This window comes from Physeter macrocephalus, chromosome 18 (genome assembly GCF_002837175.3).
Source record: "Physeter macrocephalus isolate SW-GA chromosome 18, ASM283717v5, whole genome shotgun sequence".
Taxonomy (NCBI): Eukaryota; Metazoa; Chordata; class Mammalia; order Artiodactyla; family Physeteridae; genus Physeter; species Physeter macrocephalus.
Genome location: NC_041231.1, coordinates 76,222,241 through 76,249,803, shown reverse-complemented (window position 1 = coordinate 76,249,803; position 27,563 = coordinate 76,222,241). Strand labels below are relative to the sequence as shown.

The following is a 27,563-nucleotide window of genomic DNA, read 5'->3' as shown; positions in this document are numbered from 1 at the left end:
CCCCAGCAGGTAGGTACCGGTATTATCCTCATCTTCATCCCGGTACTGAGAGAGTTAGTAAGTTGCCCCGTCACAGTCACACAGCTAACAAGAGGCACAGGTGGGCTCGGAGTGATTCTGTCTGACTCCTGAATGCGTACGTGTACCCCCCCCCCACCAGCCTCTGGTTCTCCTTCCTCCGCAGCGGGGCCCCTACCCACCCTGTGGTTAGTGCCACGCGTGTGCTGGTCCCACTGCCTGAGATGGTCTTCCCACTTCCTCTGCACTTGACCCAATTGAATCCATTTTCGAGACCCAACTCAGATCTCACTTCCTCCGTGAGCCCTTCTCCAGCCATTTCAGCCCCCAAGCCTCCCCGTCGCAGGCAGTGGCAGGGAACTGTCCACCGTGCCCTCAGCGTGTGTTATCGGCTGTTCTGAGCGTGTACATCTCCTCAGTCTCCACGAAGACTCCAACTTTCTTCCATACAGATCTTAGGTCCTGAGTTTTCTTGGAACTCTTCCCTCACTCCAAAGTTTTAATTGAAGAGACTTCAGTAATTATTCCAGGGTTCAAGGAACCAACAGCGATGGTGCCTGTGGACCAACAACGTAGGGGAGATGCCACTACCACGCCAGAGCCTGAGGGAACTTCTTCAGAGGGAGCTGCTGCGGAGCCCAGGGAAGGCTGTAGCCCTGGGAGAGGGGCCACGTGATAGGAGATGATGGATTGGAGGATTGGTTTTCTACTTGGTTAGTAAATGCCCACTGAGAGCCAATAGGGAGGGTTTTTTAAAAGGAAAGAGAATAAGCTAGAGATGAGGTCACAGGAGCATATGGTCTCTTTGAGTGTCTGCAGGAGAGATGATGGGCATGTAGCCCTGCCTGAAACAGCACGGTGCATCCACAGAGCTATATATCTCCCCCGGTCAGATGCACGCGCCATTAGCCGGGTGGTCGAGCCCAATGGAGGTGGACATGTGAGGAGCCAGAATTGTCGCAGGCAGGCTTCCCTGGTGGCGCAGTGGTCAAGAATCCGCATGCCAGAGGGTGGGAGGGAGGGAGATGCAAGAGGGAAGAGATATGGGGATATATGTATATGTATAGCTGATTCACTTTGTTATAAAGCAGAAACTAGCACACCATTGTAAAGCAATTATTCTCCAATAAAGATGTTAAAAAAAAAGAGAGAATCTGCCTGCCAATGCAGGGGACATGGGTTCGAGCCCGGGTCCGGGAAGATCCCACATGCCGCAGAGCAACTAAGCCCCACGAGCAATAACTACCGAGCCCGTGCGCCACAAGTACTGAAGCCCGCGTGCCTAGAGCCTGTGCTCCACAACAAGAGAAGCCACCACGATGAGAAGCCCACGCACTGCAACGAAGAGTAGCCTCCTCTCGACGTAGCTAGAGAAAGCCCGCACACAGCAACGAAGACCCAACACAGCCAAAAATAAATAAATAAAATAAATAAATTTTTTAAAAAAAGAAAAAAGAATTGTCGCAGCCTTCCTTCTTACAGGACAGGAGGTGATGCTAGTCCAATGGCCTCCTGGAGGATTTCCCCAAAGGCCTCACGCAGGCCACAGAGGCATCGGAGTGGAGCCCGGCCAGTCTGTGTCTCGGCAGTTTTGAAGTCTCACAGTTCTTTTGAAGTTTGGATAATTGGCAAACGTCCTTCACCTTTGGGGCTGACATCAAGGACAGGGCTGTGCACCGTGTCCCCGCCCCCCTCAAGCATCACCCGAAGCCACTTGGTGTTGCACAGGGAGGACCTCAGCCTCTCTCAGTGTGGTGTTGCTTAATCTCATTTCTTTTTTCTCTATTCCTATTTTTCCACCCACTCCTATTGGCCTCGACCCAACTAGACACTGGAAGGGCTTTCAATTGTGAATTGTGGGGAAGCAGTTGGAAGGATGAGTAGCGGATGCGAGGCTGAGAACCCTTCGCTTTTGGGCCTCTCTGTGCTGGCCTTTGTAAATTTTGCTATGTGTCTTTGGACTTTTCTTTCTGCTGAGGCTTGGATGTGCTAGGAGATGCTCCAGACATCCCAAATGCCTTTTCCTCCCCCAAACTCATCACACACCCTACGAGCTCCGGGCCTTTGAGCTTGTGGTTCTTGCTGCCTGGAAGACGCTCTCACCCCTCTGCTTTGCCTTGTTAGGCTTGGGGAGCAGTGGGGACTGTGGAGAATTCCACAGTTTACGCTCCATTGCAAGAGTTTCTGGGCTCTTGATCTTCAAGTTGTGGGTTTGAATGTTACTTGGAGTAGGCGTGTCTGCTTGCCTTGGCAGAGACTCAGGAAGGAAACAAGTAGGGGTGGGTGACACAGCCTGGGTAGAAACTTAGAGGCAGGGGGGACCAGAGGAGACACTCAGGAGAGGACAACTGCTCCATGTGGCTAAAACTCAGGGAGCAGGAGGAGGTGAAGCTGAGGAGGCCAGATGGGTCCCATAAGGGACTTGACCGCTGTGCTAGGTCATCTTTTCTACATCTATTCTTGGGAACTGCCAGGGCCTGGGTGTGGCTAGGGTCAGTTGTAGTGGTAGATTCGACCCTTAGGCAGGCTGCAGAAGCCAGGGCCTGACTGGGGAGAAATCTTGCATTTTACAAAAAAGGAGATGTTTCTACACACCAGACTGGGTCCTGCTCTGGTGCCTTGGCTTCCTGATGCTGTGTACATTTCAGAGAGCAGATAATGCTTTGGTTCAGGTTTTAAACTTTCTTTATTCCTTTATTACATAAATAAAACATAATAAAGATAAGCAAAGAGGAAAGGGAAGTGAAATTAACCTCACCCATAATCCCACCACCTAGATATCATTTACATTGAAAACTTGGGTATGGAGACTTCCCCAACAATTTTCTGTATTTTACAAAGTGGAAACAAACCGTAGGTGTATTTTGTAACCTGTTTTGTTTTATTATGTGTGTGTATGTATGTGTGATTTTTTTTTTGACTTATTTATCTTTGGCTGAGCTGGGTCTTTGTTGCTGTGCGCAGGCTTTCTGTCTAGTGGCGAGCGGGGACTGCTCTTCGTTGCGGTGCGCGGGCTTCTTATTGTGGTGGCTTCTCTTGTTGCGGAGCATGGGCTCTAGGCACGCGGGCTTCAGTAGTTGCGGCATGTGGGCTCAATAGTTGTGGCACATGGGCTTAGTTGCTCTGTGGCCTGTGGCATCTTCCCGGACCAGGGATCATACCCGTGTCCCCTGCATTGGCAGGTGGATTCTTAACTACTGTGCCACCAGGGACGTCCCTGTATGTGTGATTTTTGTCCCATTTAAAAAACATATGCTTGCCCCAAACTCAAACTGAAGGGTATAAAGAGAACCCCTCCTTCCCACTTCCCCATCCCATTCCCTAATTCTACTCCTCAGAGGTAGCCCTCTTTAAAAGTTCCCAGTAAATCTTGGAAGGCATTTTGCTCAGTGAAGTAAGTCAGACAAAGACAAATACTGCATGATATCACTTATATGTGGAATCTAAAAATATATAACAAGCTAGTGAGTATAACAAAAAGGAAGCAGATGTACAGATAACAACCAACTAGTGGTTACTAGTGAGGAGGAGGAAGGTGGGATGGGCAAGATAGGGGTAGGGGAGTAAGTATACTACTAGGTATAAAATAAGCTGCAAGGATATATTGTACAGCACAGGGGATATAGCCGATATTTTATAATAACTATAAATGGAGTATAACCTTTAAAAATTGTGAATCACTATATTGCACACCTGTAACTTATATAATATTGTACAGCAACTATACTCCAATTTAAAAAAAGTTTCCTGTACGTCCTTGATTAGGGAGAAATTTGGAAGGGATCATGTTTGTGGAAGAACAAATTGTAAATATTGGATGCTGTGACTTGTACAAATATTAGGTGTCATGTGTTGGTCAGGAGAAAGGCCAAGGGTGGGTTTGGAGGAACTGGGAAGCAGTTTGTGGTCAGGGAAGGGACTTTCAGAAATCGGTATTGTGGAGGCTCAGGAAAGGGGGAGATGGAGAATTTTGGAGGCCTGGGTTTTGTTTGGATTTGTCCTGTGGATGTTGGTGAGGGGCAGGGTGAGTAGAAGTGAGTGAGACTGTGGGCAGGGGCCAGATATGGTCCAATCTTACCTCCTAGGCGGGGTTGGGGTGGAGAGGATGGCAGGTGTGCACATGAGCATGAGACTTGACAGGAAGCAGTGACAGTAATTGATAGATATTTATAAAAATACCCTTGCTTGACACAACAAAAAGTCGGCAACTCTGTGTTGGTCCTCCAAGTTAAAAAAAAAAAAGGTTTTAACAATTTAGTGAATATTGAAAATCTGAACGAGACTACTGATCTGGACGGGGCGTTGTAAATGTCATATTTGTTTCTGGTTTTGTGTCTGGCTGTGTGGTCTTGGGCTGCACCTTAATTTCTTTAGATCTCCCCGTTTTCTTATCTGCAGTAGATCAGTGGTCCTCAACCCTGGATGCACATTAAAATCACCAGGAAACTTATAAAAAAAAAAAGAAAGAAAGAAACCAATGTCAGAACCCCACTACAGTCCAAATGTATCCAAATCTCTGGGGGTGGAGCCTGGGAATTTTTAATGCAGCCAACGTTGAGAACCCCTGGATTAGGATCATCCTAATTGCACATTTGAGCCCTAAAATGTTATGATTCTATGTATTATATCATACAGTTTTGTTCCTTTCAAATACTGTGCACAAAATGTTGTAAACTTCTGACATATGAAGAAATTTTACTTTTTACAAAAAAACAGAAACAAACTCCCCATAATTCTCATTAGGCCAATGGTATAATGTCGATGTCCTTTGTCCAGTAAATCAGAATCATAAATATAGTAAAACATGAAATAATTAATTTTTGACCCAGGACTTGCAAGTGTGGACTTTAATTTCTCATTCCCACATTTAAAAAATGGTACTGACTGCAGGCCTGAGGCCACCTGCATTTTTTTTTTTTTTTTTTTTTTTGCGGTACGCGGGCCTCTCACTGCTGTGGCCTCACCCGTTGCAGAGCACAGGCTCCGGACGCGCAGGCTCAGCGGCCATGGCTCACGGGCCCAGCCGCTCCGCAGCATGTGGGATCTTCCCGGACCGGGGCACGAACCTGCGTCCCCTGCATCGGCAGGCAGACTCTCAACCACTGCGCCACCAGGGAAGCCCAACCACCTGCATTCTTAAGGAAGACCCTGAAAAGTTCAGAGAGAAGACGTTACTGGAAATGTTTTTTGCTAGAAGAATTGGGTATACTGTAAAGTTCCAAATTAGGCGGTCCAGTTTAGGGAGTCTTTGTCGGATCTAAATTCTACATGGAGTAGGAGGTGTTTAAAGAGACTCAGTGCTGTTTTATCTTCACCATTGAAGTTTTGGGTTTTGTCTCTTCCTAAATGAGTCAGTTTTTTAAAAAGGAACCTAACTTGGGGAGGTGGGGAAACCACTGCCGGAGGTGCCGAGGAGGGGCGGGCACTGAGGCTGATAATCAGGGGACTGAGTTTACAGTTAGGCGGTTCACCTGGGAAGGGTGGAACCAGGGACCCGCCTGTGGAGGGTGGATCGGGACCAGTGGGACACAGTCTGGTGGGGAGTAGGGTAGTAGAAATGGCATTGATATTGTTTATTAATTTACCAAGTATTTCCTGGAGCACAGCCACCAAACATACAGCCTGCTATCAAGGCTCAGTCCACACGTGCTAGGAGATTAAGAACAAAGGGGAAGGAACCTTCTAGTTTTCACTCCAGTTGGGGACACAAATCATGGAGGTTAGGCGTGTCTGTATTTCCCTGCCATTACAAGTAAGTGAACTGAGTTTATGGTGCCCCATACCAGTGTGAACAGTACAAATGAAAATGTTAGTCCCAGACAGGATTTCAGAGGAGAAAACATGGCAGCCTGGAGACCCCATTGTGGAGCGCCAGGGGGCCTCGTGAAACACACACCGGGATCAACAAGACATTGGTCGAGAGCCCTGTGGGATCTCCGCACATCACTGCCTCTTTCTGTGCTAAGTTCTCCCAGCTGAAAAATGATCTCACACACCTGAGTCCCCCAGGCCCCTGAGAGCTGTTCAAAATGTCCACTGCCTTTGATGCCTGGGGAGGGAGGGGAGGAACAGAGAGTGGGGAGGTGTTGACAGGCTCCACGTGGAAACCAGAAAATGTGGGCAGCCACTTGGGATTGGCCCACGTGCTTGGGGTGAGGAGAGGAGCACAGGGCAGGTGCTCCCGACACCGGGAGGAGCTGTATGTGTTTGGAATGTCGGCCAAGCACACTCCTTTTATTCCACGCTGCCTCCCGCCCCCAGGAGTGCTCATTTTCATCTTTTCTGAGTGGTGTCAACCTCCTGCAGTTGTGCCTGCATGTTTTCTAAGTTTGTCACAAACTTCCTGTTTGGGTCTGGTCTGAGGCTTGAAGGTTTGTGTGTTTTGAAACCCTGCCATTTACAGAGGTCCAGTGCTTCTCACTTTGTGGCCATGGGGTGGCCCTTTTGTCCTCCTCCCTTTAGCTGACTTTGGCCATCCTTCTTTGCAGACCTTCCCCCTGGGAAATGCTCTGTAGCTTCTGCACTTGTTCCTCTTAGGGAGGGTTGAGAGTCGTGAGATCTGAAGGAGGGAGGGGAGCCACACTTACTGGGCCCCTTATATAATGCCAGGCACTGCACTGGATGTTTTCCTACATTTCTTGTTTTATTTAGGCCTCGCATTAGCTCACGCAGAGCCAGGCTCAGAGAGGGGAAGTGACCAGCCGAAGTTTGGACAGCCACTGGGTGATGAGGTCAGGATAGGATCCCAGGCTTGACTCCAGAGCTCTTGGTATTTCCACTGTGTCACGAGGACCACACTGTGCCTTTGGTTCCACTGGTTTGGGGAGATATTGATTTCTTATTGGGCAACTGGTGGGCAGCATCACCTTCCCCTCCATAGATTCCTCCCAGACCCTTGTTATTCAGGCGCTGCCCATTCTATCTGCATGGGGTGTGATCTGATGACCCTTGAGTGCCTTGTTGACTTTCACCATTCTCAACCATCCTCCTTCTGTGACCCCAAGAATCCCAGAATTGTATGGTCCCTGGCTGACAGTCAAAGTAGGTTAGAGCCAACTCCCAGTTTCCCAGAAATGGTGTATCCTTTCTCTTCCTTCTGCCATCTGCTAGTCACCATGATCTCCACTCAGCCAGATTTGGACTGCTCACATTTTAAGCTCTTCCTTTGAAGAGGGAGGAAGATAGGATATCTCTGTGTGTGAAACCATGTACCTAAGGAGGGATCCCAAGACCTTGAGTATGTAGGAGCAGGAAGGAAGGGAGAGCTACATCCAGCCGCCCTCCCTCTTCTTACGGTGGCTGTTATAGGGTGTCAGACTCTGGGTGCTCCTGCAAAGGAAGAATAGTTACACTTCCAAAACTTCAAGAAGGCCCTGTGTCCCTTCCAGTTACCATCCCAGTTCTTTTGTATTTTCTGAAAAACTTCTAGAAGTATATCATCTGTGTTTCATCAGAATTGTTTTGTAGATCAAGTAACATTTACCATTGTAGACTCTGTGTTGAGCAGTGGGCAATTCCAAGCATTCAACGCACATATTAATTACCTTCAAAGGGTGTGCCATCTACGCGGAAACTTAGCAAATGGAACCCTTGCCAAGGGAAGCTAAGTGCAGTGAACTCAGAAGAGCAGGGATTGCTCAGCAAGCTGGGGCGTGAGCAGGGCACTCAGAGGGGTGGAGCTATGGGGATGGGGTGGGGAGGAATGTCCTGGCATTGGGCCTTGAGGGGTGCATGGAAAGGGGAGGAGCATCCTGGATGGGGTGCAGTGGAGTGTGCGTGTGGGAAGCAAGATTGAAGAAGGAGCCCTTCCAATTGCATGAGACAGGGATAAGTAAAAACAGTGCTGTGAACTCTTATAAATACACTTCACATGTTCAACAAGGAGAGGAGATCGTAAAAGTGGAGAGAAGTAGAAGATTCCAATGGAACTTTTAGAGCTGAAAGATACAACATTCGAAACAAAAAACACACTGCATGAGATTAAAGCAGATTAGACGCCAACTTGAAGGCACAGCAACAGAAACTATCCAAAAAGAAGCACAGAGATATATAAAACAAAAGCATAGCATTGACAACTTGTGGGACAATATTAAGTGGTCTAACGTATGTGTGATTGAAGTCCCCGTGAGAGAGGAAGGGGAGAGGGAAAAATATTTGAACAAATAATGGACAAAATTTTTCATAATTCCATGAAGACTATAAATCAGTGGTTGGAAAACTGTGACTTACAGGCCAACTATGGCCTGGTGTCTATTTTTGTAAATAAAGTTTTATTGGAACAGGAAAGCAAAACAGTGTTGTAAGAAGCTTCATTCGGATGTGTGCTCTGTAACGGGAATGCTGGGAGGTGAGTTAGAAGACATTTATCACGTTGAATTTTAAGAATGAAACGTTGAGGCCTTGGACCAGGGTGGTGGCATGAATATGGACAAGGGGAAAGAGAGATGGAAGATTTCAAACCCCAGCTCTGCCACTTGCTACCCGTGTGACCTTGAGCAGATGACTTCATCAAACCTCAGTTTTCTCAACTGTAAATAGACACTCAGAACACCTCACAGGACTGGTGTGTGAGGGTTTTAACTTGGGTCGCACCCAGCCCACAAGCGTAATAGGCAGAATTTGTGACTGACTGGGAGGAATTAGGGGAGTGGAGAGTGAGGACTCAGAGGGGCTCAAGGGGCTGAATCTGGGGGCCTGGGTGAGTGATGCAGCCCTGACAAAAAGGGATGGAGCTGTTGGGGGTCGCGGAATTCTTCAGCTGGAGGAAGTCCCTTCTCCTAAATCCATGCTGCCAAGGGCCTGTCCCAGAAACCCATAGCCACGTGGATTGTGTGAGTCTGAGCCCGCGGCCTCTCGTTTCAGCTGAGCCCTCAGTGATGCTGGCCAGCGGCTGGCTCTCTCTCCCGTCAGGGTTGGCACTTCACAAGGCAAGGAGGTATGTGGGGCACAGAATTCGAGGGGGTACTCGGTTTCAGGGCTGACCCTGCAGGATGTTCCCTGCGGTCCCCACTCCATCCAGCCCCACTCCCAGTCTTCCCTTCGTCACTCAGGAGACCTCCTGCCTTCACTGATTACTGACAAGGTCCCCTCACTCAGCAGCGAGCGAGCTCAGGTTCTCGCCTCCCCGCCTCGTGCAGTTATCGCCATCTGGGCTCATCCCAGCTTGGTTTCCTTCCACTCAGAGTAGGACACACCCCTCCTCCTCTTCCTGGCCAGAGGGAACCTTCCTCCTGCACCCGGGTGCCCATGCAGCTCCTGGGACCTTACCCGCTCCAGTCATTCTGCTGTCGTCTTTCCTCAAACCTTCACCCCCTCTTTTTCTCATTCCCTTTTCTCCTTCCCTCACAAGACACCTGGAAAGAATCTGCCCTCGGGTTTCGCTCCTTCGCTGAGGCAGCCCGCTCAGGTTGGCTTCTGCCCGTGGGAGGTGTGACTGGCGCAGGGGAGGGACCTGGTGGGTTTGCTGCAAGGGGCACCTGCTTCCACACGAGCTGTCCCCTCTCAGGTCACCTGTGGCCTCCATATTACCACACCCAACGGACACTTCGGTCCTTATCTTTCTGGACCCTTTGCTACTTTTGACACGGTGGACAACTTCCTCCTTCTTGCAACTCTCTTTTCTCTTGGCTTCTTTCAGTCCGCAAATAAATCTCTCAGCCACTATTACTTAAGCACCTACTATGTGTTGGGCTCTGGGGCATACCATAATTCCATGTCCCTGCTTTCAGGGAGTTTCTAGTCTAGTGTGAGGAAAGAGGGATAAAAATATAAACAAATGTCAGGTGGTGATGAGCACTACAAAGAAAAATACAACAGGGAAGGAGGATGGAAAGGGTGCTGGGGTTGTCAGGAGGGTCTCACTGAGAAGGTGACATTATCACAGAAACCTGAAGGAAATGAAGGAAGCCTAGTGGAACAGTGTTCCAGGCAGAGGGAAGAGCATGTGCAAAGGCCCTGAGGCAGGAGCCTGCTTGGGATGCTTGAGGAAGCCATTGTGGCTGGAGGAAATTGAAGAAGGGCAGAGTAGGAGAAGAGGTCAGAGAAGAGGCTGGGGCAGGTCATGGAGCTGTGTAGGACATTTCAGGGACTTTGTCTTTTACTCTGAGAGAGGTAAGATGCTATAGGAATGTTTTGAGCAGAAGAGTGCGTTTTAGGCTGGTGTGGGGAGCATGGTATATTGGCCTTCTAGGGCTGCCATAACAAAGTACCACAGACTGGGTGGCTTAAACAATAAAAATTTACCATCTCACAGTTCTGGAGGCCAAAAGTCCAAGACCAAGGTGTCCGCAGGGCCATGCTCCCTCTGAAGGCGGTAGGGAAGGATCTGTTCCAGAGCTCTCTCTTAGCTTCTGGTAGTTTCTTGGCTTGGGGCAGCGTGAGTCCAGTCTTCACCTGGTGCTCTCCCTGTGTAGGAGTCTGTGTCCAAATTTCCTCTTTTTATAAGGACACCAGTCATATTGGATTAGGGACCCACCCTACTCAATGTATGATGTGTGAGCTCATCTTAACAGTTCGTTACATCAACTTTAACCCTTTTCCAAATAAGGTCATATTCTGAGGTCCTGGGGTTAGGACTTCAACATAGGAATTGCGGGGAGACACAATTTGACCCATAACACAGTTCAACCTGCATGATACATGGAGTATAGACAGGCAAGGATGGAAGTAGGGGGACCAGCTAGGAGGTTATTGCAGTATTCTAATGAGAGAAGCTGCTTGGACCAAAGTGGTAGCAGTGGAGGTGGATACATTTTGCAGATAAAGCTGGCATCATTAGCTGATGGATTGGACGTGGGGTGTGAAGGAAACAGGGGAGTCACAATGACTCCTGGTTTGGGGCCTGAGTGACTAGAAGACTGGAATTGAGTGTCTTTCCTAAGTGCTCTCCACCCTCAGGGACCTTTCAGGGCCCTCCTCCCGGGAAGGTCCATCCACTGCTGGGTTCTTCAGGGCTCCATCCTTGGCTGCCTCTCTAGTCCCTCCCCGATTGATATGATCTGTCCCCATGTTGAAGCCAGATATCCTGAATGTGCTTTCTGGGTCACCCCTACAGGCCCCGGCTCTGGAGGATGCTGAAAGAGGAAGACATGGAAGCAGGACGACCCTGAGAGGTTAAGCCTCTTAAACGTGAAACAGGTAGCTTCTCCGACATTCTGGGTGTTTGAATGCTTTATGATGAAGGGGTCATAAAATCGTTTCTTTGATCCATGTGGTGTGGAAAATACCCCACAGAGGGGAGGTCGGCTGCTCTGGGCCTGGACACCCATAGGTGTCCGGGAAACGGTCAGCGCTTGTGGTTTCACGTATTGGAATTAAGCGTCACTTGGCAAGGGGCTGAGGGCATCCTGTCTCGTCTCTCTTGACTTTGCAGAGTTGTTGCAGATAGTGAAGGATCCAAAAGATGTTCATGGATGGTAGCTTCTAGAAGTGGGAATTAAACATCTCTGGAGAATTGGTACAGGATGCCACTCTGAGAAACTCCACAGAGCCTGTCAGAGGCAGATTCTTACACCAAGGAGGCTTTGAACTGGCCCTGGGGTATTTCTAGTGTTTTTGTCAGCTCTGGCCCTGTGTGCTCTTTCCAGGCTCAGTTTGTCCCTCTAGAAAATGGGCACATAGCTATGATTCCTCTGCCAGATCTCACACAGAAGCTGTCTGGAGGGTCAGTAGGTTTGTGTATAAAGAGAATTTTTTTTTCTTCAGTTTTAAACACTGTTCTAGCAAGAGATGACTATTTCCCACAAATTCTTAGTGACGGTGGGGAAGGAGGGTGGTGGTGTCTAATTTGATTCTTTCGGTGTGTGCAAGTTTTCTTCCTTGGCAAGTTCCACACTTTTCCTGTTTCTTCTGTGAGGCTCCCAGTTGATTGCTTCTGTTTCTTTTTTATTGTGCCTGATTTTGATTTAATTTTTAAGCCACTGTGTCTTGGGGTTCCAGTAGGAAACAGACGGTACACTCAAATGGAGTAGTCCAAGAGTCTCCACTGAAGGAACTGCTTATAGTGGCATCAGCAGGGTTAAGAGAAACCAGCACGGGATGTTGAAGCATCCCAGGGTTAGCAGTGTCAGGAAGCTGTTCCCATACCTGGGCCTGAAAAGAAGAGGGAGGGATTGGTTATCAGAACTGGAAAGAGAAGCTGTACAGAAAGGCTGTCTCTGGTAGGAGGCAGTCAACCTACAACAACATGGCCGGGAAGGAGCCAAGAAAATGGATATCCTCATTGAACTCCCTGTCAGTTCTCCCATCTCCTGATGATGCCTCCCATTAGGCATACTCAGCCAGAAGCCAGGAGGCAGGGAGCATATTGAAGCTGTGCAGAGATCAGAAGCTCTAGGGGTGCAAGCTGAGTGGAGACAGCTCAGGGATGGGTATCAGGGCACAAATGGAAAATATCTGACCGACCGAGAGATGCAGATCGCTTGGAATATATTAAAAGGGATGTTTCTACTTTAGGACCAAAAGAGGGTTTTTCGTTTGAGTGTGAAACTTTGCAATATTGGGTCAGCTACATACAACCGTTGGCTGTGAGGGCTGGAAGGAGCACCAGAAACCCTCTAATCATCCTTCATCCTTCTTAGAGTTGAAAAGACCCAAGGAGATCAAGTGACTTGCCCAAGGCCACTCATTAATTCATGAAAGTGTTTCTTGAAAGCCCATTATATTTTCTCAAGAAAAACAACACAAAACCACTTGAAACAGGACCAGGCAAAATCTGAGCAAGTGCTAGGAAAAAGCTGTGGATGAGTGCTTATTTCCAATTTATCAGTTTGGATTATTTGGGGGTTGTGAATATCATAAAACTGAACTCAAAGGGGCTCCCACAGCACAGGGAATTAATTAAGTGGCTTGTACTAGCAAAAAGCAGGGATGGGACGGACTACAGGGTGCATGTGAGACAACAGCTCAACTTGTCATCAGGGGTCCAGTTTCTTCCCATCTCTCTGCCGCTCTTCCATGGTATCAGTCCATCCTCAGGCTGGCCTCTCTCCTGGAGGCAGAATGGCCACAGAAGTTCCTGGGCTTATTGTTGCATATCCCTCTGGCCAGAAAGAAAGAAGCATCCCTTGCCGTAACTCTTGAAAAGACTGAGAAAGTGTCTTTCCCAGAAGCCCCTCCCCAGCAAACCAGCCCTGCATTTCACTGGCTTGAACTGAGTCATGTGCTCATTCCTTCGCCAGTCACATTGGCCGAGTGAATGCCTTCTGTTGGTTGGCAGGGACGGGAGATTTTCCTGATTGGCCTATCCCTACACTGGGGAGTGTAGCTTTCCTCAGAGCACAAGGGTGGGGGAAGCAGAGCTGTGGGTACTGTTGAGGGAGGAGGGAAATGGACATGGTGAGAGTGACAGTGGACATCCACTGTACTGTATCATCTATAGAGACCTTACTAATTTGGACTAATTGTTGGGGTAACAGTGAGAGAAAACTCACTCTTAACTAGTGAAAGTCTGCATTTTAAAGTGCTTTGACATAGTATAGTTTCAGACAGAATCTTCCCAAACAGTTCCTGTTGGAAGGCTTGCAATTAGCATCTGCTTTTCAGTATGTCTTAAGATGTAGGACCTTCTAGGAGGTTAACTATGCCTTCTGCAATGCTGTTTTATTTCTAATATGCTTATTCAACCTTTCTATAGCCAGAGTAAACACTGAACTCAAATTCTGGGTTACTGAAGATTAAATTACAGTAATGAAGTTCCTCATTGATAATCTCATCTGTAAAATGGGAATAAGAATAATACCTGCTTTATAGGTCTTTTGTAAGGACTAACTGGGGTAATCCAAGTAAAGTGCCCAGTGGCCCAGTGGCTGGCCCAATAAATGTTACCTTTATTAGCTTCATATAGCTCAAAATATTGTCACATTTGTATGTTTATGTGCATGTTTATTCTAGGAAATTAACTCTTCATAACAAATATAGGTCACTGGTTAGCTCAGCTAGAGACAAGGTAAATAAAGATATTAAAATATTTAGTGTTTATGGATTTTTTTTTTTTTTACTGGAATGGTTTTTTAAAAATAATTCATTTTGGGGAAAACCTAAGTTAAGAAAAATTTAAGTAGCACACAGTTTTAAATTAAAAGTAGTTATAATCCCTGGAAAATAGGGAATTTTAACTTTATGGTAACATATTAATGTATTCTTGGTTGAAAAAGTCTTGTAAATAGTTGAAAACCTGTCATGACTTATCCTAGCTGATTTTCTTGCCATTGTTCTCCGTTTGGAGGCTCTGGAGGGGCAAGTGACCCTCCTCAGCTTTGGCTTCCCAAGCCAGCCACTCAGTGGGGCTTTTCTGGGCGGATGGATTTTAGAATCACCTGGATTGGGTGAGATGCTGCAGTAGTGAGAAGCTAGCCTTGGGCATTTATTTCAGTGGGATTTTAGCTGACAAAACGCTGTGAATCGTTCTCAAAAGCCTTGGGTGTCTGTCATAAGGCTGACTTCTCAAAATCCCAGGAGGGCGAAGTGTCTTGATTGGGGTTCCCAGATTAGTGGTGAGAAGAGCAAAGGTGGGTGCAGCACCCTGAAGCTGATTTCAAAACTGGGAGACGATAACTTTGAGGATAAGGGGTGGATAGGGTGCAGCGAGGGGCCTGTGGATGGAGGATGAAGTTCCAGAGTGACCAGGAACTTACCACAAATTTATAAACCATAAAATTTTTCATCCCCCCTCCCCTGAGTATTGACTTAAATTAGACTTAAATTTTCTGTAGGTTGTTTGTTGCCCCCAAGGCTGTCTGGTCACAATTGTGATAAATAGATGAGAACTAGTGATAACTGGACAGCTGACCCTGAATTTCTTGGTTCAGAGGGTGCTGTAGACAAGTGGTTCTCAAATGCAGTTTGTCTGGACCAAGAAACTACCAAAACAAAATTGGGGGGATTGGCTTAGGGCTACCAAGTTTTTATTTTGCCAGGGAAGTATGTTTTTAAAAACCTAGCATCTATCACTACAGTTCTTATACAAGAAAGGACCATCTTGATCCTAAAATAGTAGGAAGGAGACAGTCCAAGGAATAAAATCTTCACATTGAAAACATTCAGCTTAAGGAATAATTTATTGCACTCTTCTTATTTTTCTGACATCACCTGTGAAAACAACATTAAGGGTGGATGCTTCCCTGCATCTATGCATAACAGGTGTTGGGGAGATGTGGAGTTAATGTGCAGCTGTAGGGGGAAAAATCGTATTTCTTTTGAAGCTTCTCATGAAGCCTCGGAATTCGCTGAAGTCATGCCTTTACTTGATTTAAAGGGACAGGAGAAATTCACTTAAACGCAAGTCTTGGTAAACCCAATTCATTTTATAAAAGAAGGAACTGTTTACCCTCAACTCATTAACTTAGAATTGTTAGTTTAATTTTCCACCGGTAGAAGAAAATTTTGCAGTAACTAAATAGTTCAAATGAAAAGGCATGTCAATAGTTTTTTCTTTTTCCACAATTTAACCCTAAAAATGGTGAATTTGTTGAATTTCATTTGGCTTTCAGTTGTGTGCTATGTCTCTGTGTGTGCATGGGCGCGCGCACACACACACACACACACACACACACACACCTTAGTTTGGTCTGAAAAGCCCCAGAAGGGAAAGGGTACTTTTGAGAAAAGCAGTGTGTCCATCAGTCAGTTGCTGGTAAGTGTTAGTACTTGTAGCAGCAGTTGCATCTTGGAACTGCCAAAAGAGTATGACTTTTTAAGATGCCTTTTGAAGTCATTAAAAAAAAACCTCCAAACCAGGGACTTCCCTGGTGGCGCAGTGGTTAAGAATCCATCTGCCAATGCAGGGGACACAGGTTTGAGCCCTGGTCTGGGAAGATCCCGTCTGCCGCAGAGCAGCTAAGCCCGTGCGCCACAACTACTGAACCTGCGCTCTAGAGCCTGCGAGCCACAAATACTGAGCCTGCGTGCCACAGCTAATGAAGCCTGTGCACCTAGAGCCCATGCTCCGCAACAAGAGAAGCCACCACAATGAGAAGCCCACGCACCGCAACAAAGAGTAGCCCCTGCTCGCCGCAACTAGAGAAAGCCCGCACACAGCAACGAAGACCCAATGCAGCCATAAATAAATAAATAAATTTAAAACAAAACAAAAAAGCCCTCCAATCATACACCGAGCCACCCCTGGCATCCAAAACAGCAATAAAATGTTTCTCGTTCTGCTTCACTTCACATTCCTGCTTGGCTTTGCCACAAAGATGTTTTGCCTTCCAGCCAGGGATTAAGCTTCTGTGTGAGGCCATGACTGGTGTGAAAGCAACGTCTCTGCCCTTGTTGAGGGGAAGAAAAAGACTGCCTGCATATGTGAAATCCTGAATGGAATCATGGCATCCTAGTGCCAAAGAGAGTTTTGAGGTCCCTGTCTTCCTGCCAGACTATCCTAACACTCATCATCTTGATTGACAGTTCTAACATTTCATTGGTCTCTAATGTTTCATGGATCCTCTGTGAACGTGGACATGAACTGAAATGTGTCTTCGTCAAGAAAGAGCAGACTGTTCTGTGCACACTTACATCTTCAGTTACTGTCCTGTTCACAGCCTCATTCCTGGGCAGTGTCACTGTTTGAGTGCTATTTATATTGTCACATATGTTCATACGGCACCGTCCTTGCATGTTCTAGTAGGCACTCAATCGTAATTGGTTCAGACTCCGTACCACTTGTTTCTTCTAAGGCGTATCTCACTCTACAGCAGGCTACGCAGTCTGTATAGCTACAGCTCAGCGTTCTTTTGGGCAGACATTACCACAACCCTCTCGTCTTGGCTTGGGCTGCCATAACAAAATACCATAGACTGGGTGGCTTAAATAATAGAAATTTATTTATCACGGTTCTAGAGCCTAGGAAGTACAAGATCAAGGGTGCTGGCAAGGTAAGTTTTATTCTGAGACCTCTTCTCTTGGCTTGTAGGTGTCCACCATCTTGTGTGCTCACATGACCTCTTCTTTGTGGAGAGAGGAACCTCTGGTGTCTCTTCCTCATCTTATAAGGACACTAATCCCATCATGGGGGTTCCACCCTTGTGACTCATTTTAACCCAATTGACTCCCAAAGGCCCCACCTCCTAATACCATCATATTGGGGGCTAGGGCTTTAACATATGAATTTGGGGGGTGAGGACAAACATTCAGCCCATAGCAATGCTAAATCTTTTATTTATAGTCCCCTGGAAGTGCTTGCAGGGTCTTTGGTCCAGGAGCCTTGCAGTAAGCAGAGAAAGCCTTAAGAGTTACGAGCTTTTATTGCTGTGGAAGAGATGCAGTGTTCTATAGCTGGAACAGATGGTTCTGTGGACTAGAAATTTGGAATACCTTTACTACAGAACTAGAGGTGACCTGGGGTAGACTGGTGATCCCCTTGTCTTTTCAGATCTTAGGTTTCTTAGTTCCATATGTCAGTGGTAAAGTTGTGGTTGCCAAAACTTGGTCAGCCTCAGTGAAATTTGGATGGTTTAGCATTCAGTATTCTCTGACCACCTTGTATACCTTCCTTGATGGGCCTCTAAAAAGGAGGCTCTGGGAACCAAAGCCTGGGAAAATGGGTTATTTCCTAGGTCTTCATCATCTTGGACATTTACTCCCTTTTCAGCTGGGGAAGAAAAGGCAGTAAATTACAATAAAACTACTCCCCGTTCCATTAGAGATCAGTATCTTACAGTGTCATGTATACAAACACGGTAATGTCCACATGGACATAGGTGCCAGGTGGAATATTTTAAAATATAAAAAGGCCTTTGAAAAATTTTTTTAACCTTTCAAAGAACCAATGATTCCTGTGTTATGTAAAGTGTTCCAGGATATAGAAAAAAGATGGAAAACTTCCAGATCCAACTTTCAAGCAAACATGACCCTGATAACAAATCTGGCAAGTCCCCAAAGGGAGGCTCTATACCAGTCTTGCTTAGGAATGTAAAAATATTAGATAAAATTCTAGTGAGTAGATTTCAACACTAGAGTATGTGAATGTTTCACCATACCCAAGTGGGTTATATTCCTGGAATGTAGCAATGGCTTCATATACATATATTTTCATTTGATTCACATAATGAATCAAATGAAATATTTTAAATTGTTTAAGTGAAAATATGTAATAATCTCATTAATTTCAAAAGTGCATTCAATCAATTCAACTTCTAACTTCTGCAAACCGCTTAAAAAGGAATATATAAAATGACCATTCCTGAGCCTGATAAGGAAGATTGAGTTCATACAGTCCACTGGCATTATACTTTATTGGAGCCTCATAAAGGTATCACTGCATATTACTGAGATCAAAGCAAAAAGTCAATGCAGAAAGTTATAAAAATAGTAACTTCAGAGAATAAATACGGTAAAGAAAAGAATAAAATAATCATTAACTGCAGATTGCTTAGTTGTAAACCAAGAAGAGTTAAAGAGGTTAACTAAAGACCTTATTTCTAAATGGTGAGATTAAAATTCAGGATTTGGATACTTCTGGAATTAGTTCATGAGTCTAATGCCATTCCTCTCAAAAGTCCCATCAAGATTTTTTAAAATTTCACCAGATGGTTTTAAGTCTGTTTGGAAAAATAAGTAGATGAGAACCTCAAGGGGAATTATGAAAATGGTTTTGGGGGGAAGGGAATTAGATCTATTGGATATTAAAATATGTAGCCCTACCAGATATTAAAATGCATTATGAAATGAAGCCTTTGTAATTAAAACACTGTGGGGCCGGCAGAAGAGGAGGAAGTAGATAAGTGAACTAGGACAGTTCAGAAATAGACTCTTGCAGACATAATGTAATAAATCATAAAGAAGGCATCGCAAATCAATGGGGAAAGGAAAATTATTCAATAAATAATTTTTATGTCTAGCAATTTGGAAAAAATCATTTGACTTCATCAAAATGAATTGCAAATGGATCAAACAATTAAGTGCAAAATGTAGATGCATAAGAAATCAGTAGAACTGAATATTGCTTGGAAACAAAAGAAAAACACTCAAAAAGGGAAAGAATAGTCCATCAAGTTACAAGATAATCAAAGATTTCTTCATGTAAAAAACCAGTGGGGAAACAATAGCCTGGGAAAAAATTTGCGGTAACATGATGGAATTAATCTTTGTTATGTGAAATGCTCAACAAATTAAAAAGAAGGGTACTAAAACCTTGATAGAGCACTTGAATAACTAAATATAACACTAAACAAATATATGGAAAATGTTCAATTTTGTAATAAGAGATATGTAGATTAAAACAGCAGTAAAATACTATTTTAACATATTAGCAAAAGAACCCATTTTTAATGATAGTCCCCAATTCTGATGTCATTACAATATTATGAAACAGTTTTACAATGTATTAAAGAATCATGTTATTCATTCATACATTTGATCCAGTAATGCCACTTCTGTGGACCATCTTCCCACATCCCTCCATGAAGGAAATAATACAAAATATTTAATATGCTGTTTAGACAATGATGCTTCCCTGATGCATTATTTACAAAGCAAACTCACACACACACACACACACACACACACACACACACACACACACCATTAATGTCCAACAGTTGGGTAACTATAAAATTAAATAGTTCTTCTCTCAGCATAATACTCTACTATAATGAATAATTATTTTGAAGATACATAGAATTGTGACAAGATATTTACAGTATAATTTTATTTGTAGAAATTTCAGTACACACTGTGGCATAGTCTAACTGTGGAATGTAGCTATGTTAGCTGTGCTGTAAAAATGAATGAACCATAGCAGCTGTGACAACACAGAAGGCTCTCAGGAATATAACGTTAAGTAAAAAAGCAAGATGTAGAATAGCTGCAGTGTGATTCCAATTACATAAGGTTCAGATGCATGCAAAACCAATGATATAGTTTTTTTTGTTTTTTTTTTTGCAGTACGCGGGCCTCTGACTGTTGTGGCCTTTCCCGTTGCGGGGCACAGACTCCGGACGCACAGGCTCAGCGGCCATGGCTCACGGGCCCAGCCGCTCCGCGGCATGTGGGATCTTCCCGGACCGGGACACGAGCGTCCGCTGCATCAATCGGCAGGCGGACTCTCAACCACTGCGCCACCAGGGAAACCCTAATGATATAGTTTTTAGACATCCACGTGCATGTGGCAAAACCTATAAGACCAAGTGAGCATAGACAAAGATTCAGGATAGTGACGGGAGGAGAGGCTAGGAAGAGGGAGAAGCCGTAGAGGCTGTGTAGGGGATTAGTAAAGTTCTCTTCCTCAAGCTGGGCTATGGACACACTATATTTGTTATTGCTACTTTATATACCCTTAACATAAGCTATAAATATTTTACATGTATTTATTGTTAATGAAAGGGATATTAAAACCAGTACTCACGGATTACAATTTGGTACAAAATATTACCCCTAATAAAGATGGTACAGGGCTTCCCTGGTGGTGCAGTGGTTGAGAGTCCGCCTGCCGATGCAGGGGACACGGGTCCGTGCCCCGGTCCGGGAGGATCCCACATGCCGCGGAGCGGCTGGGCCCGTGAGCCATGGCCGCTGAGTCTGCGCGTCCGGAGCCTGTGCTCCGCAACGGGAGAGGCCACAACAGTGAGAGGCCTGCGTGCCGCAAAAAAAAAAAAAAAAAAAAAAAAGATGGTACAGAGTGTATAGGTAACAGTGACTCTGTTAGAGGGGTGAAATTAAGAGTGGTTCCTTCTTTCATTTTCTCTCATTTCCAAATTTTCAATTATGTGCTTACATTACATTATTTTTAAGAAGAAAGAAAGGAAAATTGAAGACAATTGCAATTATAGGATGATGTAAGCTTCCAGTGGAGGGTATGCCGTTGCTCAGAGGATGGTGGACTTCAGCACTGAGGCAGAAGGGGAGATGAATTTAAACTGTAAAAGCAGTGTGTTTGGAAAATAAACCAGAACATCAGTAGTCACTGAGCATCCTTCCTGTGAAAAAGCATTGGTTTAGCCTGCCTTCCAAAAAAACTTTTGGATACTGCGTTTTAATGAATTGCTCAAATGGATGAATTAGAAAGACTGGTGTTTCTTCGAGTTCCTTTAAAATTTTTTTTAAGCTTTATTGTTTTGTCTGCTTATAAAAATAATAAGTTGATTTGAAATAGTCTTATAGAAAATATAATAGAACCTGAAGTTGATTAGACACTAAAACTAAATCTCAGTCGAAGTGAAATACAGGGAATAGAGAAACCTGGTAAAAGACACCATGGGGATGCAATCAGGAAGTTCTTGGGTCTATGACCCATATGTTTCTCAATAAATAAAATGGCCTGGAAAAGGATGGCGGGGCACTATATAATAAACTTTAAAAGAGACAAAAGACATACCAACCAGGTGCAAATGTAAATCTTGTTTGGATCCTGATTTAAATAAACCAACTTTAAAAAGGCATTTATGAGATAATTGGGGGAATTGGGACACTGACTGGATATTTGATATTAAGAAATTGCTAATTTTTAGGTGTGATTTGTTATTATGGGTATGTTTTAAAGGTACATGCTAAAACATTTATTCGCAAATGAAATATCAGATATTTACTCTGAAATAATACAGTGGAGAGTTTGAGTATGTTAACTATAAAAAGTCCTTATGTCTCATGTATATATGACATATCCAGGATTTACATTAAAATAATCCAGGGATAGGCGGCATAGAGTGGTATGGATGAAATAAAGTCAGCCATGTGTGATAATAGGAGCTGGGCAATGGGTAAATATATTCTTGCTACTTTTTTATATGTTTATTATTATTTTTCATAATAAAACATAGAAATAAAATTTATATATTTTCATGGTTGAAAACATATAAAATAAAGAAAAGTATAAAGAAGGAAATGAAAGTCACCCATAGTCCCACCCCTTGGAGAGAACAACATTTTGATAAAAATCCTTCTATACTTTTCCTTATGCACTTACAACATAAGTTCTTATACTACATACTTTTAAGCAATTAAGAAATTATACTATCTGTATTGTTTTGTATCTTGCTTTTTTATATTGTGGGCACTGTTGTACTTTAGTGCATTTAGATATTCATCATAATTTAAAATTATGTCTATTATTCTAATATGTGAATATACACACACATGCCATGATTTATTTATCTAACAGGTACCTCACAGATGGGTATCTAAGTTGTTTCATCTTTTTTCCCCATTGAAGCAATTCTGCTTACTTGTTTACTTCTTTTGACAAATATGTAGAAGGTCAAAGTCTTTTTTAAAGGCTTTCTTTTCCTATCATGCCAAACTATTTGTTGAAAATATGATACCATTTTGAACTCCCTCCATTTCATCATCATTTCAGCCACATTGAATGCTATATTCACAATATTTTAGATGTTTGCCAATCTGATAGAAGGATAAAGATGATCTTAATTTGCCTTTATTTGGTTATTAGTGAGCTTGAAAGTCTTTTTATAAGTGTATGTTAGTATTTTTTATTTTGTGACTAGGTGTTTATATCTTTTCCCCCAGTTATTGTATGTATCCCTCACTTGTTTCATAAGTGCTCTTTACATATTAAAGGTTACTAATAGTTCATATATTGTATAAATTGCAGTATTTCCTAGTTTGTTTTCATTTAACTTTGGATCATTTTTGAACAATCATTTGTCTGGAATTGTTTTAATAGATTTTAAAATGTTATATACATCTAGATTTTTTTTCTTTGAGTCTTTATAATTTTCTACATTTTAATTTTTGTAACCTTATTCAGTACTTTATTGAGAGTTTTCATTATATAACATTACCCTCTAAAGTCTGCTTTTTAATTTTAATATCTTTTTTGGGGGGACCACACCTCACGGCATGCAGGATCTTAGTTCCCCGACCAGGGATAGAACCCTTGACCCCTGCAGTGGAAGCATGGAGTCTTAACTGCTGGACCGTCAGGGAAGTCCCTATTTTTTAATATCTTTATTGGTTATAAAATAAGACGTTTGTGGTGGAAAGAATACACTTTTGAAAATAATTTACCTTATACTTTGTCGTACAGTGCATCAGATTAAATTTGGTAGTTTACCTTTCAGTAATTTTTCTATATGTGTGTATTAGTTAGAGTAACACTTGCTGAAGAAACAATTAAAACTCCAAATTATAACTTCACACAGTAGAGGTTTATTTTTTACTCAGCCCAACATAGGTGCTCCTGATTGGTGGTCAGCCCTCCAATGAGTGATTCAGAGGCCCAGGCTCATTCCATCTTACGGCTCTTTCATTCCCTAGGGCTTTGGGGTCCTCTGTATCTAGTTGGCAGATGGAGGAAGAAAGCACGGAGAAGGCACATCACTTTCTAACCACCTTAGCCTGGAGGTGCTTCACATCACTTCTCCCTGTATTCCATTGGTGGGAATAATCACATGGTGCCGTGGGGCTACAAGGGATGCTGGGAAATGAAGTCCCTGGCTGGGCAGCCACTTTCCAGTGAAAACTCTACACTCTGAAAAGGAGTGTGAATATTTGTTGGATATTTAGCTGAATCTGCCACCATTTATTGCACTTACAGTGCAATAAATTTGCATTTATAATGCATATAAGTGTATATTACACATATATAAATATATATTGCATTTATAATGCATATAAAATATGTGATATATATTTTCTTTACAAAATGGAATTATCCTATTAAGGGTGTTGAATTTTAGCATCATTTTGTGATCGTTTCCCTGTGTCTTTAAAGTTTTCAAAAACATGAGTTTTTTTTTGTTTGTTTTTGTTTTTTTTTTGTGGTATGCGGGCCTTCCTCTGTTGTGGCCTCTCCCGTTGCGGAGCACAGGCTCCGGACGCGCAGGCTCAGCGGCCATGGCTCACGGGCCCAGCCGCTCCGCGGCATGTGGGATCCTCCCATACCGGGGCGCGAACCCGGTTCCCCTGCATCGGCAGGCGGACGCGCAACCACTGCGCCACCAGGGAAGCCCAAAAACATGAGTTTTAATGTCTACATATTATTCCTTGTATTGATAATATCATAATTCATTTTGCCATTTTTCTATTATAGTACAGTTAGGTTTTTCTAGATTTTTGTTATTATGAATAGTGCTGCTATAACTGCCCTTGTATGTAAATCTTTGAATATTCCTCTGATCGTTTCCTCAGGGGAGATCCTTGCTTAGTGTTAAGGCTGGTGATACATCTTACCAGATGGGCCTTCAGAAATGTGGACTAATTTACACTCAAGTCAGTGGTGTTTGAGGATTCTTATTTCAGAGCACCCTTGACTGTCCTGGGCCTTATACTTGGGTTTTGGTTTTTGCCAATTTGTTGAGAACAGTATTGCATTGTTTGAATTTGAAAGCTTTGCTTGGTAATAGGTTTGAACATTTTTTCATGAGGCGATTGGTAATCTTTCTGTGTGTGTATGTGAATTGCTTCTTTGCATCCTTTTTCATTTTTATTTTGCAGTGTTCCATCTTTTTTCAGTCACTGATAAGAGATTTTTATGCAGTATGTGTTAACTTGTCATACGTTACAAATATTTTTATCTAACTTCTCCTTGCCTCTGTTTTGCTTCATAACCTAATTTTTTTAGATTAAACTCTATACTTGGAACCCTGATGTGTGATATCACACCCGCTGAATATGCCCAGTTAGCAGTACTCCTGAGATTAATACCATTTTTAAAAAGCAATGCAGATTCTTTTCTTCTGACCCTTCATATGGTTTGAATGTTCTTAATGTGAATTTTAGTTATCTGGGAGTCAGGGGGTTGAAAGTAGTCATCAAGAAAATGGACTTGACAAGAAGGCTTTGGGGTGCTGGTCTAAGTCACCCATGGAGATACTGAGACCTACTTCTGTATCTTCCCAGGATACTTAGGAGAGGCAGGAAGACGTCAGATGGTATCTGACGACTCGGTGGTTTTAGCTAAGTGAGTAGCAGTGGAGTCTCAGAGGCCCTCTGGCTGTTTTTCATGTTAGATCTTATTAAAAACACATGTAGTAGAGTGGCAGGGACCCAAACTAGGGGTCAGGGAGCTGAGCTGTAGTCCCAGCTTTGCCACTTACCGACTGCAACCCTGTGCAAGTCTCTTGTCCATCAATGCCTCAGTTTACTCCACTGCAAAATGCAAGAGTTTGTTGTAGGTGGTGTTTTGGGTGCTTGAATTCCAGGACTTTGCAGCGGGGTTCTCCACGAGGCCTCTTTTACATTTACCACCTGCTCTGACCTGTGTCAGGTGGGTGGGCGGGGAGTGGGGAGAAGGTTAGTCTCTTTTGGACTTCTGAGTGATTTATGAAAGAAATCAATCCAGTATATGTCTGTTCCAGATATAATGTGATCTAAATGTGATATTCACCTAATAAGATTAGATGAATCTAATACGGTTTTCCTCTAAAACACAAATACTGTGCCACTTTTAATTGTAGTAGCCAAATTAAATTACTCATCCCAAATTAGATTTCCAGCAAACTTAATCTGAACATGAGCTCAGTACTGCAGGCCCTGTGTAATTTTTTAAGATATAAAATAAATCAATGGGATACCCGTATTGTTCCTCTGGGCTCTTCAGTGGTTACCATGAAAGAGAATAAGTAAACATCTGGAAGAAACCTGCAAAAGTAGAGCTGAGATGGAAACTGATTCTTCAGCTTATCATGGAGGGGTTTTTTCCCCCTTCGATCTCTTCCATCACTAGGACCCTCACTGGTCTCAGAGGACAGGAAGCAAACAAAGGCAGACCCAGTAATCACTGAAGACTTAACTGCTTATGATTGCCTTTCTTCTTTTTGTTCCTTGAGTGACCCCCTTAATGTGTTCACCCCCTCAGGAGGACAGAGGACACTAGGTAGGAAGCGAATCCCTGGATAGTTTATGGATTTGGTGAGGGATTAGAGAGGTTTATAACATTGATTAGCCATATTTTCTCTCATTTTATGTCAGTTAGGTGACAGATTAACTGAAAGCCAGTCCAAACTGGTTTAAGCAAAAACAGAAAATGCATTGGCTTATGTGATGGAGCACCCATCCTGGCATCAGGTGAGGCTTTATCAAAGGCTCAAATGAGGTGCCTCAGACACAGTTTCTCTCCTTCATTGCTAGTTCCTTTCTCAGGCATGACCTCCCCTTCTGCCCCCAAGATGTCAGCCCAGGCTCCTGTTCTCATCCAGTGGGAGAAAGAGCTTCCTTGATGGGTCAGCCAAAGGCTTGTAATTGAGTCTAGTCGCCCCTGGTTGGCTCGACTTAGATCCTGTGCTTTCCTGAACCAGTACCGTGTGGAGGGGATGGGATGCATGACTGCCTGGGGGACTCAGGGGACTGTTGGGAAAGTACGGTAGGGAAGCTGGGGAGGCACCTCCAAATCCCACGACACTGTAGAGGCACTGTACATAACCTTCTGCTTTCCCCAGCACTCAGGCTTACGTTTTCTCACTTCAGTAAATGAGAAGTAGGTAGGTAGGACATGTTTGTGGATGAGGAAGTGAAGTTCACCTTGGGATGACCCAGGGCCTTTGTCAGTGGTGGAGCTAGGACCAGGCTCAGTGTCTTATGAGTCTTCCATTTGTTTTCTCCGGATCCTGCCTTCTTCCTGCTGATCCCATGCACGGTCTCCTCCTCACTCCCCCCTCCCCCAACCCATACCAACTCAGGGCTCTTCATTAAATAGACAGTCAGTCAATAGTTGTTAACTTCTTATTGACCGACCAGTGCACCATCAGACCACACGTGGCCTTTCTATTCATACTGTGTGAATATCATGACAGCAAACCAACAATGTGGTCGATTCCCAGTTATTAATTTGTAGATGGTCCCTAATAATTCAGTTTCCCTTTCCCTGAATTATGGAGTTCTTCTAACAGAAGATGGAGTTTGGATCACTTGAGGATAGACATACAGAGAGGGGCTGAGGGGTGTGTGTGTGTGTGTGTGTGTAGGCTCATGAACATGGATCTGCGTTACAAAATTAAGTATGTTTCGATCCCCTGCCTCCTTAGCCAGGACGGCTGAAATTAGATCTGATGCCTGTCTTTCCACTTAAGTGTAACTTACATTTGTGAAAGTCACCATTGGCAAGGTCCCCAAGTACTTAAACCAAAGACCTGTGAGTAGGTGTGCCATTTTGCAACATTTTGAGTAACGACTCTATACTTGCTTTTTCATTTTTGGGGGAAAAATCACAAGTGCCTATTGTCTTCTCCCTGCCTGGCAAACTCTTCCTCATCAGTTTTTCATCTCAGGTTTTACTTGCACTTCCTCTGGGAAGCTGTGGACTTTCTCCAGCTCTGTGTCTCTTTGTGCTGAAAGTCTGTATTCCACGTTAGCACTTTGCCCTGTATCCTGTGGTACACTAATTGTGTCTTATGTATGGGTTTTATCTCCTGAATCATTTGGTTCACTCTTTCAGGTCAGTGCTTGGTCTTCCCGCCCTATCTTCCTTTCTTCCTTCCTTCCTTTCTTATTCTTTTCCTTTCTTTTCCTTCCTTCTTTTCTCCCCTCCTTCCTTCCTTCCTTTCTTTTCCTTCTTCCTCCCCCTCCCTCCCTCCCTCCCCCTCCCACCCCTCTAGGTGGTCACAAACCACCTAGCTGATCTCCCTGTGCCATGTGGCTGCTTCCCACTAGCTATCCAC

At 44.0% G+C, this 27,563-nt stretch overlaps 1 protein-coding gene across 1 annotated transcript in view; it reads left to right on the top strand.

The window, feature by feature from the left end:
- The window catches only part of TRERF1 (transcriptional regulating factor 1), a 309,743-nt gene that overhangs the window by 175,160 nt on the left and 107,020 nt on the right, over positions 1 to 27,563 (top strand). The window contains exon 6 of the mRNA XM_028479519.2: positions 11,072 to 11,154. The gene's annotated coding sequence lies outside the window, so the exon portion shown is untranslated. The remainder of the gene's footprint in view (positions 1 to 11,071; positions 11,155 to 27,563) is intronic.